At 46.9% G+C, this 12892-nt stretch overlaps 1 protein-coding gene across 1 annotated transcript in view; it reads left to right on the top strand.

The window, feature by feature from the left end:
• Positions 1-12741: 12741 nt before the first annotated feature.
• FHL1 (four and a half LIM domains 1) overlaps positions 12742-12892 on the top strand; it is a 39516-nt gene continuing 39365 nt past the window's right edge. Inside the window, exon 1 of the mRNA XM_032841395.1 lies at positions 12742-12821. The gene's annotated coding sequence lies outside the window, so the exon portion shown is untranslated. The remainder of the gene's footprint in view (positions 12822-12892) is intronic.

Here is a 12892-nt window from a genome sequence, read left to right as displayed (position 1 = left end):
AGGAAATTTTAAAGATTGCATTTGGGGCGCCTGGGTGGCTCAGTCATTAAGCATCTGCCTTCAGCTCAGGTCATGATCCCAGGGTCTTGGGATCGAGCCCCGCGTCGGGCTTCACTGCTTGGCACGAAACCTGCTTTTCCCTCTCCCACTCCTCCCTGCTTATGTTCTGTCTCTCTCTGTCAAATAAATCAAAATCTTTTTAAAAAATAAAGATGGCATCTGCTTTGACTTAGGTAGGAACTTAAAATCGTAACAGATGCTGGCCGTGTGGCATCATTAACACAGACCCACAGAGGAGTTGTAATGTGGTCCTATGAAAACCATCCACAAGCTTCCCTCCTTTTCCTCGCCTACCCTGCTTCCTTTCTTCCTGTAGCTCCCTCTCTCTGCATCTCCTTTGTCTGTGTGTCTTTCTCACTCTTGGGGTCACTCTCTTTTCAGCCCAGCAGACTCTCCCCACTTGCCTTTTTCTGGGCTCTGGGTGTAGCCACATCGTTCCGCTCGTCTGCTGCCGTGTCTTCCTCTGACCCCACTTGACAGTGTTAGGGTCCCCCCCAACCCGGGCTGGGCAGGGAAGCCGTTCTCTAGAGCAGGCGTGGGATAAAGAGAGCCCGTGTCACTTTGTAGAGAAACCTCCCCTGTGGATGAGCATTAAGCATACACTCTGCATAGAGATCACGCCGGCTGCGTAGACACGGAAACCTGCAAACATGACCTCCTCCCTTGTCTAAGGCCCGGCCCCCAGTGAAGCGGCAGCTCCGTGAGATAATGAATATGGATGAATATGGATCGGATACTCATTGCTAAGGGCTGACCATTTGAACAAATGAGAAAATTGTACCCTTGCCTAGGGGTGTGTTCTTCAGTAGGTTTTGCTCTTGCTCCTCGTTACCGCCTGCTAATGACTGTGCGCATTATTGGGGCGCAAACAGTGCTTCCTGGCGTCCTGGAGTACACCGGCTCTCTCTTCGGAAAATGGGTTTTCCTCTGTATTTAAACCAGCGAGATCTGCTAGGGCTTCATTTTTGAACAGCCATAGATATAAAATGCACAGAAGATACATGTGTAGTGGTTTTTAAATGCGGCAAAACCTAGAAAAAGAACAATCAAAATAAGTGTGCTGTCAGCACTTCAGTGCTTGTAGAATTCATATTTTCCTTTTTTTAAAGATTTTATTTATTTATTTGACAGAGAGAGATAGCAAGTAGGCAGAGGGGGGGCTGGGGGAAGCAGGCTCCCTGCTGAGCAGAGAGCCTGATGTGGGACTCGATCCCAGGACCCTGGGATCATGACCTGAGCCAAAAGCAGAGCCACCCAGGTGCCCGAATTCGTATTTTCTTCACCCACATAAACTCTCTGGGTCTTACATATATTCCAAGCCAGGAAACGTTCATCATACGCGCTGTAATCACAAGAATTTGTAATAGCCACAAGGGTTTACATTTACTTCTCAATACTAAGAAAATGCTAGCTGGGAGTACAGAGGTTTTATCGGCAAGGTGCTTTTGATGAGGCTGGGACAAAACTAAATTTCTATATTGGATTAAGACTTGTTACTCACTTTCGGTTTTAGGGTGTGGCTAAGACTGCTTGACTTGTGTCACGTTGGAGATGCTTGATTTATTAGGAAGACATCGAAGCTTGGTTTTGCATTCTTGTTTGCGAAGCTGATGGCTAGCATCTGCCCAGGCCTAATCCATCATGTGCACTATATGTGGCCAGGTGAAGGGAAGTAACAGGTGTTCCCCCCTTCCCACAGTTCTCTTAGAGACCACAAAGTATACAGAAGCACACACATAGGAGCCATAAAGTCCAAACATTTCTGCATCAGTAAGCCATGGTAGTAGATTTACAGATTTGAAATAACACAATTTTATGTTTTTCAGCAGCTTCTAAGAAACAGCCTATAAATAACTGTAGTCTCAAATTCCTAAAATGATCAGTTCCTCAGCCAGGTAGCTCCTGGAAGCTAAAGGGACACTAAGTTCCTTGTCAACGATTCTGCATCTCCAGATTCCAGGCGCTTCCCTTCTAGGCTACAAAAAAGCCCTGCATCTTTTAAGGAAGGACGTGGGAAGGAATTTTGCAATGTGGTAAGCACAGCGAACCGCGCGAAGGAAAGCAGCCAGGCAGCCGTGTATCTAATAGGAGGTGAATGTTTATACTTGCTTCTACAGCTAAAGCTGTCTGCCCTTGTTAGAGCCCCCCTTTTGTCAGCTAGAGCCCCCCTTTTTTAAAGATTTTATTTATCTATTTGACAGAGAGAGATCACAAGTAGGCAGAGAGGCAGGCTGAGAGAGAGGAGGAAGCAGGCTCCCTGCTGAGCAGAGAGCCCGATGCGGGACTCGATCCCAGGACCCTGAGATCATGACCTGAGCTGAAGGCAGAAGCTTAACCCACTGAGCCACCCAGGCGCCCCATCTTGCTTTTTTTTTTAAGATTTTATTTATTTATTTGACAGACAGAGATCACAAGTAGGCAGAGAGGCAGGCAGAGAGAGAGGAGGAAGCAGGTTCCCCGCCGAGCAAAGAGCCCGATGCGGGGTTCGATCCCAGGACCCTGAGACCATGACCTCAGCCAAAAGCAGAGGCTTTAACCCACTGAGCCACCCAGGCGCCCCTAGAGCCCCTTTTTTAATATCAAATATTTTCCCTACTTTATTAAGGAATAATCAAATTGCATAAGTTTAAAGGGTACCACATCATTATGTGGTGCTCATGTATGCTGTAGAATGATCAAGATGATTTAAAATCCGCTTCACTGCTTATCGTTTATGGACTATCAAGTGCATCCACTTAAGGCGTGCACTTTGTTGAGCTTGGGCAGACGTATGCGCCCGTGAAGCCAGTGCCACCAGCAGGAGGTAGGATATTTTTATCACTCCCCCCAAACTTTCCTTGTGCTCCTTCGGCCCTTACATTCTACCCTCTGCCCCCATCGCCAGGCAACCGCTGATGTGCTTTTGTGTGAGAGCCGCTTTGTAAGCTTAGATTCCAGCCCAGAGGGAAATGATGCTGAAAGAAACAGAAGAGTGGCCGTGTTCTTCTGAAGTAGTTACCGTGTGCTCTGTCACATCCCGCAAGAGCAGGACAGATGAAATAATTTGAATTTTGCTTTGCACTAGTAAATATTTTGCCTGTCTATACATTTATACCTCTAGCTAGTGTCTGTACATCATCGATAGGAATAAAGAAACCCTATCCCTTGAGCCTTCCAAAAGGCTTTGGAAGGCATTTTCCATGAGTGAAAGGAGTGCCATCTTTCCACACTCATGTGAAAAGCTTTTAGTATGTTAAACGTTGCCTTCCCATTGACAGATTGAGAAGGAAAAATAATTAGGCAGTTTCGGGGCCAGAGTACCGAGACACACTTTGTCCCTTCCTCCCTCACTCCTTGGAAAACCGTCCATGTAACCGTTGCGTGCGTCTAGCTGGCGGTGTGTTTCACTGCCATCACGCTGTCCGGCTAGTGTCCATCTGTCGCTCCTGCGTGCCACTGCGTCTGCCCCGCCCCGTCTTCCTCTCCCCGGTTTCTTCTTCCTCGGCTTTTCTATCTCCTGATGCCACTGCTCTTCCACTGCCCCGCTTTCTGCTAACAAAGCTGTTTTTGTAAACCTCTCCAGCCCGAGTTATCAACAGACTGACTAATTCCAACACGTCAGCTATCATTTCAGAGGCTGTTTTTCTTTTTGATCCGTGGTCCTGTCATTTCTCCAGACTCCTTTCAAGGTCGGGGCCACACTGGAGGTTTGAGAGTGGTGAACGGTTGGCTTCCAGATAATCAGAGTTGAATGTGTTTGTGGGCTATGGGGGGAGGGGACAGGCTTTGAAACCATGAATCCTTCAAAAGAAGCAAATGATTTACGTTATAATCCTAGGAAACTTCCTTTTACAATGCTAAAGCAATTACTGGCCTCTCGAGGTAAGGTAGGTGATTCATCACCCCTCAGCACGTACTGTAAAGGGGAGAGAACCTTCAACATTTGTCAAAATCCCTAGAACGCACAGCACCAATGTACATTATGGACTTTAAGGAATAATAACGTGTGACTACCGGCTCATCGGTTGTGACAGATGTGCTACGGGAATACAGGATATTAACCAAGGAAACCAGGAGGGAGGTATTGAGGTAAACGGGAACCGTACTTTCTGCTCAGTTTCTCTGCAAACCTAAAACTGCTCCCCAAATCTATTTAAAAACCCTTTAGGATTCAGAAATACCAAGACTATATCAGGCACTTTTTTCCTGTGAACTTGCAGATAGAAGGGCCGTGTGTGTGTTTCAACGCTAGTAACATAAGAGACTGCTTCTGGAGGGCTGTAACTGGTATCCTGGGCCCCCTCTCCCCGCCAAGTGGAAGGGGGAGCTTCCGAGGGAGCGGGCCAGTTCCAGCTGGCTGGTTGCACAGTAGTTTCTGGAGAGGTCTGTGGGAGCATTGGGTTGGGTCTTGCTTGCTTTGTCACCAGTGGGGGACATCATGCCATCTTTGTGGTGGAGTAGGGCCCTGGACTTAACAAATTCCCTGCCCTACAACTCCATGTGCCCTTTTTTGACCCTTGTATTTATGGTGTCACGAGCAGCAGGGATAGTTGGTGAGCTCACGCCGACTCAGCCAGTATCCAGGTCAGTCTGGCGGCTTTGGCCCAGAGGCTCTCGCATGGCGTGAGATAGGGTAGAGACTTAGCATCAGAACCTCCATGCCGTTACTCAGAGCAGCCAGCTGTCCAGGAAACCCCGGTAGGAAGATTGAGGTTTTTAAGGTCTTATTGTAATTGGTTTCTATATATTGGAACCCGGTGATTATTACGAGCCAGGAACGCTGGCAATGGGGCCCAACACTTTGTGTGTGAATAACTCCCACGCCCCCTGGAGACTCTGATGCTCACTAAACTTTCACAGCTACAGATTTGGTTACACATTAGATTCATCGGAGGGAATTTGGCTGGGGGGGGGGGGATACCCAGATGTCGCTAGTGGTTCTAGCTCTGCAGGGACAGCCAGAATTTGAGAATCTCTGGTTTAAGGGTAGGGGGGGCATGAGCCAAAGCACCTGCTCTTCTCCAGCAGTGACCAAACTTTTGGCTAGAAGTCAGCCAGAGGCAGAGTGGAGAATGGGGGAAGGTGAAATGGGTCTGATGGGAAGGCCTTGAATTTCATGCTGGAAATTTGGTCTTTAGATTACGATGGAGGAAGGCTGAGGGAAAAGGGAGGGATGCATTCCTGGTGGTACATTTGAAAAATTATTCTGGCAGCTCTATGAAGAAGGGGCGTGTCTGATGAAGTTGGTCTAGGTGTGAAGTGATGATGGGCCAAATTAGGGTCGTGGAATTGAGATTATAGGAAAGAGAAGGTCTGGAGGCTCTTTTGCAGATTGAGTAGACATGACTGGGTGATGGTTTGTGGGAGTGAGGGCAGTATTAGAATGTCTTTGCCCAGCACTTCCTCTCAAACTTCTGAAACAGCCGGTGCTCTCCAGATGCTTCTATCAGAATTGTCACAGTCTATGGATCTGTGTGCATCCTTTGTCCCTCATTGCTTTGATTTGAGGAGCTGGTATTCCCCAGTGAGTTATGTAAAAATACAGAACTGTAGTCCCCCAGAAAACTACCCACAGTTATCATGGCAGGGGAAACAATCCTATTTCTTAACGAAAGAATGCTTGGAGTTGTGGGAAAGTCACAAACTTGGCAACGAGTAATTCGAGCCTCTCAGTCAATTAAGTGAATTTTTATTTTATCATTTGTTTTATCTGGGAGCTGTTGTAATAGTCATTGAAGGGCCATCAATCTTCATATTTTTAAAACAAAACAAAAATACCATTGAACATTAGGGCAAAGGACAAGAATGTTAAGGTTTTACCTTTTGACTTTAGCAAATATTTGCCACTCCATTTTTCTTGCTGGATTTCGCCTTTTGATTTGTTTTGCTTTGGTGGTTTTGCATTATTCACATTTGTTCCCAATGCCTGATAATTTTAGTGTCCCCTCTTCTGTTATAGATGGCTTTTTTATTCTTAAGTATTCCCTTTTTTTTAAAAAAAGATTTTACTTACTTGAGGAGAGAGTGAGCACAAGCACGGGGAGCAACAGAGGGAGAGGGAGAAGCAGACTTCCTGTTGAGCAGGGGACCCGACGTGGGGCTCAGTCCCAGGACCCCAGGATCATGACCTGAGCTGATGGTAGATGCTTAACCTACTGAGCCATCCAGACGGCCCTATTCTTTATGTATTCTTGAAGTCTCATTACATTTTTTCATTTTCTACTTTATTCTCATCAAGCTCCTTTGCTGGCAATTGTGCAACGATCTATGCGGAAAAATGGCTCTTATCTTGGTTGTTTTATTTCTTAACCTTTCACCCATTTCTCCCACCCCCAACCCCCTGCTTCTGGCAACCACCTGTCTGTTCTCTATAAGCTTTTTTTTTTTTTAAAGATTCCACATATAATGTGGGAGATCATTTGGTATTTGTCTTTCTCTGACTTCCCTCTGCACAATGCCCTCGAGCTCCATTCCCTGTCATTGCAAGTGGCAGGATTCCATTCTTTTTAATGGTTGAGTAATATTCCACTATGCATCTTACCACATTTTCTTTATCCCATGTCTTGGTTGTCATAGATGATGCTGCAATGAATGTGGGGCTGCAGATACCTTTTCAAGTTTGTGTTTGCATTTTCTTTGGCTAAATACCCAGAAGTGGAATTGCCAGACGATAGTTCCTTTTTTATTTTTCTGAGGCATCTCCATAGTATTTTCCACAGCGGCCACATCAATTTCCATTCCCACCCACAGCACACAAGGGAGCCCCTTTCTCCACATCCCACCAATGCTTGTTGTTTCTTGTCTTCTTCCTAACAGCCGTTCTGCCATCCTGCCAGCTGTGAGGGGGAAGCTCACTGTGGTTTGGATTTGCATCTCCCTGATGCTGAATGGGGTTGAGCATCTTTTCATGTACCTGTTGGCCATCTGGATGTCTTCTTTGGGAAAATGTCTGTTGAGATCTTCTACCCATCTTTTAATTGGATTGTTTGGTTTGGGCCCTGAAGCTCTGGGAATGCTTTCTGTAATGGACATGCGCCTCCATCGGATATATGATTTGCACCTATCTTCTCCCATTCAGTAGGTTGCCTTTTTGTATTGTTGATGGTTTTCCTCTCCTGTGCTCAAGCATTTTAGTATGATGTAGTCCCACTTGTTTATTTTTTGTGTGTTGTTTTTAAGATTTTATTTATTTATTTATTTATTTGAGAGAGCGAGGGGGCACAAGCAGGGGGAGAGGCAGAAGCAGAGGGAGAAGCTCTACTCAGCAGGGAGCCTGATATGGGACTCGATCCCAGCACCCTGGGATCATGAACTGAGCACAGGCTTAACCCACTGAGCCACCCAGGTGTCCCTATTTTTTGTTTCTGTTGCAAAAGTATTCTTAATGTTTTTAGTACCCCAGTCAAAAAATAAACAAATATATTTGTATTTAATATCTCCTCCTTTATGACCAAAAAATTCTTTTAAATTTGCATCCAGAAATGGCCCATGGAAAGAGCTTCTTAGTGTCTATTCGGGTCATGGTGGGGGCACCACTCACCTTTCCCCCTTTTGTTAGTTTATAGGTCATGCTATATCTGGAAGGCAAGGCACCTTTTCTTACCTTGTTTGGCAACCTACAAAAGCAAATTCAATATTTTAGAAGTGTTACATGTCTTTCAGTGCAAGGTTTAAAAAATAGCTCATCACTCCCAACTTTGGTAAAGGTGTGTACTTTTTAGTTTTCCAAAGGCACTATAAAAATCTGGGGAAAAATCTAGAGTGATCGCAACTTTAAACATGTAGTATATCTAGTGGATATGTTTTAAAAATATAGCCTGTCTTTTCTGAAACTGAGTTAGGATCAAATCTTTCTCTTTCCAAATTGTGGAGAAAAATGGGAAGCCCATGTTACACACCTGAAACTAATGTAATATTGTGTGTCAACTAGACTCAAAAAATAAAAATAAATTAATAAAAATAAAGTGGTGGGTACCTGGGTGGCTCAGTGGGTTAAAGCCTCTGTGTTCGGCTCAAGTCATGATCCCAGGTTCTTGTGATTGATCCCGGGGTCTTGAGATCGAGACCCGCATCAGGCTGTCTGCTTAGCAGGGAGCCTGCTTCCCCCGTCCCTGCCTGCCTCTCTGCCCCTACTTGGGATCTCCATCTGTCAAATAAATAAGTAAAATCTTTTAAAAAAATAAAATAAAGTGGGATGCCTGGGTGTCTCAGTCCCATTAAGCATCTGACTCAATTTTGGCTCCTGTTGTGATTTCAGGGTCGTGAGATCGAGCCCTGAGGCATGGAGCCTGCTTAGGATTCTCTCTCTGTCTCCCTCTCCCTCTTCCCCCTACCACCATTTGCTCTCTGTCTCAAAAACCCAGCTAGGATAGTTAAAAAAATAAAAATAAATTTTAAAAAAGCTAAAATAGTACTTTCATACAATGGACTTAGCAGCCAGCCATTTGAAAATGAGGCCGCTCTGTATATAATAAGTAAAACAAAGAAAAAAATTGTGAAGAATATTATGATTCTGTTATATATAACGAGGATTAGAAACTTGTGTAGAATAAATGATCTTCCAGAGTATGTTTTGTGGTATACTCTATACTAAATTCTGATATAAAGACCCCAAATTAGATTTTACTGCGTTTCTGTAACGTAACATCCTTTCAGTTTTTGTTTATTAAGTTAATATATTGTTAGAGATTGGCTGATGTTCCAGATCTTGATTATGTTGAAATTACTGAAAACGAGGCATCTTTCTTCTGTGTTAATTTTTGCCAATAAATTATTTTGCTGAATGAGAGCCAGCTTATCAGTTCTGATAAACCAGCCCGTGGCCGACTTATTTGTATTTATTGCATTTATGAAGCTGCATTTAAAGTGTGTTCTGAACGGTACATAGGCCAGTGTCTCTGACCACCGTAGTGTGAGCACCCGGATAAAAGTAGGAAAAGTGGGGGCCCCTGGGTGGCTCAGCGGGTTAAGCCTCTGCCTTCGGCTCAGGTCATGATCTCAGGGTCCTGGGATCGAGCCCCGCATCGGGCTCTCTGCTCAGCGGGGAGCCTGCTTCCTCCTCTCTCTCTGCCTGCCTCTCTGCCTGCTTGTGATCTCTCTCTGTCAAATAAATAAAATCTTTAAAAAAAAAAAAAAAGGGTGGGAGAAGCGAGCCCTCTGAGCAGCCCATTGCTGGGCCGAGTGGACCTGATGAAGATGTTTGGGCTTCACCGGTCTTTTTCCGGTTTCAAGGTAAGAGAGAATAGTCTGAGGAGCGCGACTAAGGAGCGGTTACCATGACAACCACGTTTCAGAGAATTTAGAGGAGACAATGAATCTGTGGGGCTCATCCGCTGTGATTGATTCAGCTGGTCTTTTCGGTTCATTCCAACAGCTGCTGGCTCTGGATTTTATTTTTTCCACGTAATTCACCCAATCGATGGGTGCCTTGGGGACCGCTGAAGCTTGGCTGCCGGTAGTGACAGGGTCACCCCCGTCTATGACCTCGACAGACTGTTGTTAAACCCACAGGAGAACGGTTACGTATGTTAAATGTCACCCGAATAAACCTGCTGGCTCCTTCTGGAATCCTGTGAATGGTGAAATGAGCACTTATTAATGCTGTCAGGGTGGAATGAGACGAACGCGGTTTTTTTTTAAAGCGTGACTAACCCTAGATTGTTTGGGTTTGACTTCACTGTCATCAACGTTTTACCCAGCGTGTTTGGCTGCCATTGGGTTTCTATTCTTTGACTTGTGCGCAGTCGCCAGTACAGTCCGTGTCGTGTGTGTCCAGAGGCGCGGTTACACACGGCACATCGGGATGCGTACACGGCTCCCGCCTGCCGCGAGTGTCTCATCCTCCCCAGCGGGGCCACAGCAGCACAGACAGAGAAGGGAAGGGGAGACGCAGAGGCTGGTCGTTATCTCCCTGCATGTTGTTCCTGTCCTTGGTGGTCTAGCACTTGACGGGGAAAGCATGAGCTGTGACACGGCCGACTCGGGGGGATGCGGGGGGGCCCCCCAAGGTGGGCCCCAGTGTGAGAGCCCCGCCTGCCCAGCCTTTGGGCCTTTCTCTCTCCTGCCCTCTGGTGGGTGTGTGGGAACATGGCAGGCAAGGACTCCCTATGGGAAGGAGAACCCAGGTCGTGCTGTGGTTGCTAGTCAGTCTTTTGCTGCCCCCCCCACCCCACATCCAGCCTCTCCAAGCCTGAACTTGTAGAGATGGAGAGCAGACCGAGGAGGCAGGAAAGGTACTGGCAGGGTGGGCGCTGTAGGGAGGAAGCTCTTCCAGTTCTTTAAGCCCAGAACCCATTCCCTCAGGTGGAGCCCCGTGTGTACAGAATCCCAGTTCCAGGAGAAATCCATTCCACAAGGGGGAGTAAGATGAAAGAGGTCATTAACACTTGTGTGTGATGGGTTTGGGTTTGAAGTTTACGTTGGGTTGAATCTGAGCAGGGGCGTAGGTGGTGCCAAGTGCTTATGGCAGCGTAGGAAATCGTTATGAGTTTGATAACATTTTTACTGTGCACCTGCTATCCTGGGGGTGATCTGGGCCCCTCTCCTATTCGGTGAGGCACTGGCAGGGGCTCCCCATGTGCTGCCCTCCTGCCAGACAGCCACTCTGTGAGGTAGTTCCCCATTGTGAGGCTCAGAGAGGTTTATACAGCGGCTGTGAGGCCGGGCCGGTGTTTGGGCCCAGGCAGTCTGACTCCGGCACCCTCGTGTGAACAGCTGTGCCATGCTGCATTCGCACCCCAGTTGCTTGAAAGGGTGTGGCACCTTCTAGAATCCGTGAGTTCCATGTGAATGGGTTGTGGGTAGTGGGAAAGGAGACTGGCTGAAGCCTTTTTTTGTATATGTTTATGTGCCCTGCTGAGTACCGTCGGGAAAGAAAGGTGGGGTTTCCGGCCCTGCCTCCGAGACAGACCCTGCAGGTTCTGTAGTACCCAGGAGACACAACATGGAACAAGTAATGCGTATTCGTATGTAGCTCCAGGTAAACAGACGTGGGAAGAGGACTAGAAGGTATTTCTTTGAAGTCAGTCACTTTCAGACATTTGCTTTTGAAAGCTAGCGACTTGTCCTGGTCGCTGGTGCATATGGCCTTCCTCTGGGCTTTTGATCTGGCAGACAAGAACCTGTCCCTGTGGTCAGCATCCTTGTCCGTCTTGAGTTGGGAGTAGTTGTCTTCAGCACGACAGTTGTCTTTAAGATCTCTACACAGATGAACCTGTCGGCCTGTTGGACTAACTGGGCCAGCTACTTCTTTTCCAGTATGCAAACCCTTTTAAAACTCTCTAACCCCTGCTTGTTTGGTGAGCAGCCCAAGGAAACGTTGGTTGGGGGCGGGAGGTGGGTATTCACGAGCCTGGTTATAATCCACGGTCTGTGGTTGCCACTTTTTTTTAAAACGATTTTATTTATTTATTTGACAGAGAAAGACAGCAAGAGAGGGAACACAAGCAGGGGGAGTGGGAGAGGGAGAAGCAGGCTTCCCACTGAGCAGGGAGCCTGATGCAGGCCTTGATCCCAGGATCCTGGGATCATGACCTGAGCCGAAGGCAGATGCTTAAGGACTGAGCCACCCAGGCGCCCCTCCATAAATACTTCTTTAGGGGAAAAAAAAACTATTTATTTTAGAGAGGTAGGGCAGGGGGAGGAACAGAGGGGGAGAGAGTCCCCCGTGTCAGGCCCCCCTGATCTTGATCGCACTATCCAAGCGGAAACCAAGAGTCAGAGGCTTAGTGCACTGCACCACCGGACACGGCTCCATAGATCCCTTTTGAGAGTGTCCTGTGTGTCTGTCAGACACTGTTCGGGCATGGAGATGGAGCCGGGAACAGAACAGAGGGGCCCTCCTTTCAGGGAGCCATCTATTCCTCAGGTCTCATTTGCTCATGTCCCTTTCACAGTTGCTTTAAAGGTGCTCTTGGGCTGGGTTTCAGGATTTCGACGCACCTCTTTTCTCCTTAGCCCCAGCTGGCCCTTCTGAATTGGGGGGAGGGAGCATCGAGGTGCCTCTGGGGAGGCGTCAAGGGCTTGGGGGCAGCATGTCAGGGCACTGTCTTTGCTTGGATGACGGGAAGAGCACAGGGCACACCTGTTTGCTAGCGATGCGAGCCCTCCACCCTGGGCAGGGATGAGCCCCCTTGTCAGCCCGTATCCTAATACCGTTGTTGATTGGAGATAACTTACGTGGTCACGCGGCCCCTCGTCTCCATGGCAACACCTCTAAATATTCCTCTGGTGACTTGTGCTCTACATTCTGCCTGGATCGTAGCCCTCCTGTGGCAAAATATTCTAAAGATGTTAAGGGGGGGGTAAGGCTCAACTAATAAATCTATTCTAAACGACTGAGTCATTTGTTTTGATTACCCGGGTGATTGCCAAATGTTAATTTAAAACTGAAATAGGCCATGAGCTCACTGTGCTAACAATGCTGAGTGTTTGAGTTAATGCAGCCTGATAATGAGGGGGCCAGATCCGCCCGCTGGTGCGAATGTTATGCGATAAACAGACAGTGGGGAAATATGCGGAACATCTTGGCAGTTTAACTTTGAGGGTTGTAAATACGAAGTAGAAGGTGTTACTGTGAGCCATTTCAAAGGAAGTAGACTTTGGGCTATTTTGGGGTTTTTTTGTGGGTTTTTTTTTTTTCTTAGACTCTCTTAACTTTTCTGAAAAGGTAACTTCGCATCTTGCTTCGCATTTTTTTTCCTGACTCAGGCACATTGGAAGTTGTCATCCACTGTGTTCTGCCCTTGCTGACTACATCCCAGTCTCCTTGCGTCCAGTGTAAGGTAAGTTTTACCGATGGCCACAAATTCAAATACTGATTTTCAGTCTTCCAATAGGTGATGTTGGGTCAACA

Source organism: Lontra canadensis, unplaced genomic scaffold, assembly GCF_010015895.1.
Source record: "Lontra canadensis isolate GAN:19392208 unplaced genomic scaffold, GSC_riverotter_1.0 scaffold123, whole genome shotgun sequence".
NCBI classification, from domain to species: Eukaryota; Metazoa; Chordata; class Mammalia; order Carnivora; family Mustelidae; genus Lontra; species Lontra canadensis.
Note: the sequence above shows the minus strand (reverse complement) of the source record. Positions and strands in the feature narration are given on the sequence as shown.